The following is a 4,259-nucleotide window of genomic DNA, read 5'->3' on the forward strand; positions in this document are numbered from 1 at the left end:
TAGTAAGTTCCACCAACATAATTTCATTTGCTATTAGTTCATGAAGTATGTTAACTTGGCACATGTGTAGAGTTCAAGGAAGTTTCTATGGCTATTAGAGAAAAAGTAATTAGATAGGTTTTTCGAGATGGCACAGTGGATAATGGCCCTCTACAAACTATTGGTTCTATCTTCCATTAGAGTAACCCCTCTTGCTAACTTATGGCATTTCATATTTGGTCACTTGATTATAACGCATTGTGGCAAGCCTTCGAAGAACACAGGGTGGATGCCCTTCTTGTTGTGGGCAGCAAAAAGCAAGGAAGTTGCACTTCTTGCTTCGAAGGGAAGCAGCATAAGGAGGCCTTTCTAAAACAGGTTGACAGGTGGGCTTTGAAACCTCTAGAGATTGTTCACACAAATCTTTTCCAGCCTATGTAGATCCAAAATCTAGGAGGAGAGCTTATCTTTATGATGCTAGTTGATGATTTCAATAGATTCACTTGGATGTACTTCCTAGACTAGAATTATCTAGTGATTACCCAATTTTGAGAATGGTATACTCTAGTGGAAAAAGAATTTTGGTTTTGCGTGAAAAGCCTTCGAGCTAACAAAGGAGGTGAATTATGTTTCCACACTTTTGAAAATCATTATGTAGAGAAAGTCATCGGGATGGAGCATGCAAACACAAGGACTCCTTTTGAGAATAGAGTGGTGGAGTGGAAGAACTAGACCATAGTGGAGATAGCACGAACAATGCTGGAGCACCATGATCTTCCATGTTTTTTTTGGGAAGACGCATGGCAACGAAAAAAGCACACATCCTTAATTGTTCTCCCACAACTATTGTCCCAGAGCTAACCCCTTTCCAAGAAGTGTCTTACTTTCGAGTGTCTTTCTTTCCAAGAAGTATCTTACTTTCGAGCATTTGGCTGTGATGCCTAGGTTCATATTCCAAAGACAAAAAGGGGGAATATGGAGTATAGATCCTAGAAGTTGGTGTTTGTTCTCTTTGTCAACAAGTTATATTTCTTTGAACTACCCATGTCTTGCACTCATAAACTCTTGCAGCTTCTTCAGTGGACTTCAAGACATATAGACAATATGAGTTGGAGTTATCACATGCACATCATGTACACTCATGTGATTGAAGTATGCCCCCTTTTTCTTAAAATGCATGCATGTAAGGAATGCCATCAAGCACTATCTCAATTATGAGTGATGAGAAGATGATGGTGAAATTTTTGTGTTTCATGATGTGAATGGTTTAAGTCAATATTTACTGTTTGATCGTGGTAGAAAATGGTGCTTTGAATAATGCTAAATAGGTGGGAAAAGAATTTTCATTAGAGAGTGAAAGGTGTGAATAATATAATTTCATGTCGAATTAGTCCATGTGTAGGCCATCTGGGTGCAAGACTAATGTGGTTCAAAGTTGAAGAGAAAAAGTGTCCATTAAGAAGATGAGGTGGAAGCTATTTGGAGAAAATAATTTTGCAAAAGGCGGCATGTTTTTGGAGAAAGAGTGTGTACATCAAGGAGATGAGTTGGAAGACATGTGGAGAAGAATGATTGGCCAAAAGGTGGAATATTTTGGGAGAAAGAGTGTACATTAAGAAAATGAGATGGAAGATGTGTGCAGAAGAAGGATTGGACAAAGGTTGATTGTTTGGGGAGATGAGAAAGAGTAAGCAAGTGTTGGAGGAGGTGGGAAAGAGAGAGAGTTTTCCCCATTTTGTCATTTTATTCTTGGAAATGAGAGAGAAAGGAGAGGGGACTCTCTCTCTCTCTCTCTCTCTCTCTCTCTCTCTCTCTCTCTCTCTCTCTTTCAGATCCCTCATAAGCTCTAGAATGGCCCCCTCTCCCTTTCATTCTAGCCTCTCCCTTCTTTCCCTCACATGATGTTGCTCTTGCTTACCCTCTATGGAAAAAATACTCTCCCTCCATCTTTCCTTAGCCTCTTTCTCTTATCCCTTTCCTTCTTTTTGTCTCCCCTAGCTACATGGAAACTACCCTCCCACCCTGTATGTTAAAGATGGTGTAAACTGCATCATAGATGTAGGGCATCACTTTAAACCCTAACCCTAAACCTAAGGGTTTCATGTATATATTCATATTTATTTCAATACAACATAGTGTACAACTAGTTATCTTGTGTAGTCCACTCTCTCCCCTGATCTTCTAACATGATATTATAGCTACTCGTGTTTGATCCACTGTGAGAGAGTGCAAGCCCTTACTTTGTAACTGCATAAGCCCTTGCTTTTGTTAAGGCCTACTCTTGCTTTGTTAAGGCACAAACCTTTGCTTTTGTCGAGGTGCAAGCTCTTGGCCTCTTCCTTGGAGCATCTTTCTTTAGCTCATCTTGGTGCATCTTCATGTTTCTATAGCTCACCTTATAGAGCTCATCTTCATTTTCTCTTCGGTTTAGAAAGCTCAAGAATTCACTTCCTAGAGCTTGAGATTTCCTTCTTTGAGTATTTTTTCTTCTTATGGAATATTTGTAGGCTTGTATAGAGTTATGAAGAAGTTTTGATGGCCTCTTCTCCAAGTGTGTAGTCGAGCTGATTTCAATCTCGAGTCTTTACACTAGATAATACAACTACTCTACACATGGAACAAACACTCTCTTGTATAGTCAACAACTATATTTCAACACACACAGATGCCATAATCAATGCCCACACTCAATGGTAGTAGCAACAACAAGAGAACATTACAAGTAGATCACGAGAGTGCACAAAAACTACATGACCTAATAAGCTAGCTGAAAACTCGACAACAATGACTTGGCAAACAAAGACTAAAGCAAGCCTCAAATTAGGCAAACCATTAACAAAAGCTTCAATTTCAACCACCAAGCAACAAGGATGGGTCCCACAACAAAGAGAATGTAGCAAAATCAAAAAGTTTTCACTCAGTGCTACACTATGGAAATATTCTACAATGATAAGCATTCAAATGACATAGGTATACATAGGTACAATCAACGCATAATGCAAAGACATCAATAGATAAACAATGCAAAGCAATTCACAAACAAGCAAACAATAGACTAAGCAAGCAAAGACAAAAACTATAGCCAACATGCAACAAGTTGGCACTAGTAAGCAACTTGAATTATAATAATTGTTAGCAAAGGCAATGCAACAAATAAAGCACTTGTAGTGCATGGCATCTCAAGCAACTTGCCAAGAACTCACAAATATGACAAAAGCTATACTCAACAACATGAAACTTAGTTTGACACTAGTCAAGCCATTCTACAATGAGAAAAGAACCTCAAAAGAACACACACTGGCAACTACCATGAGTAGAGACAAATCTCAAAGACAGAGCGGTGCAACTCGATGCTACAAAACTAGCATCAACGACATGAAACGTATGTCTTCCTTATTTCTTGTTTAGCCTCAGTGCATCACCACCGACCTCACACTTCAGTTGTCGATCTTTTCCTTGCAATCAACGAACACCATAGATTGCTTGCTCAGTTTTTAAGAAGCCAGAATCAACAGTTTCTTCGAACAAACATTGATTAACCCTTGAAGAGATATGGCTCTTTGAAAGAGGTGACTTTTTGTTTGAGCATCTATCTATTGATTTGGATTGAAGTTAAGGTTAGGCAACTAGTCATCAATGGTGAGGGATACCTCTAGGATGATTGCTAAGGCTACACTGTATTTTGCACTTTCCTTGAGTGTTTTGTCATAACTGCCTTGCATAATTGATGCATGTTTGTCCAAGGCTCTGATGCGTGTTTCCTGGCATTTTGCAAATGAACATGGAAATATGTTTCTTGCAAGCAAGGAAATGTATCAAACTGATACAGTGTACCCAGACACTGATAACAATCCCAAAGAGGATTCCAGCTATCAAGTCAACCAAGTGGAACAGGATCCTTGGTATATCGACAGTGGTGCATCATCTCACCTGACAAATTATCAGGAATGGTTCATAGAAATGAAGCCATTAGAAGGTTAGAAAAATGTCATCTACACAGTAGACAATACACCAAATTTTGTTCAGAAGCTCAACAAGAACCTTTTGTCAGTAGGTCAAATGACGAAACACAATTATTGAGTCATCTTCGGCAGTAATGAATGCACTATCAGAGACAAATCCAAAAGATGTCAGCTAGTAGCAAAAGGTGTCAAGGAAGGACGCTTATACAGAATGCTAGCTACAATACCAGATAAGCATGCCATGTCAGCTCAATCACAACAGATGCCACTATCTACAAAATGGCACAAGAGATATGGTCATGTCAACTTCAAGTACTT

This window comes from Dipteris shenzhenensis, chromosome 12 (genome assembly GCF_047967505.1).
Source record: "Dipteris shenzhenensis isolate YYH24624 ecotype China chromosome 12, Dip_SZ_1.0, whole genome shotgun sequence".
NCBI classification, from domain to species: domain Eukaryota; kingdom Viridiplantae; phylum Streptophyta; class Polypodiopsida; order Gleicheniales; family Dipteridaceae; genus Dipteris; species Dipteris shenzhenensis.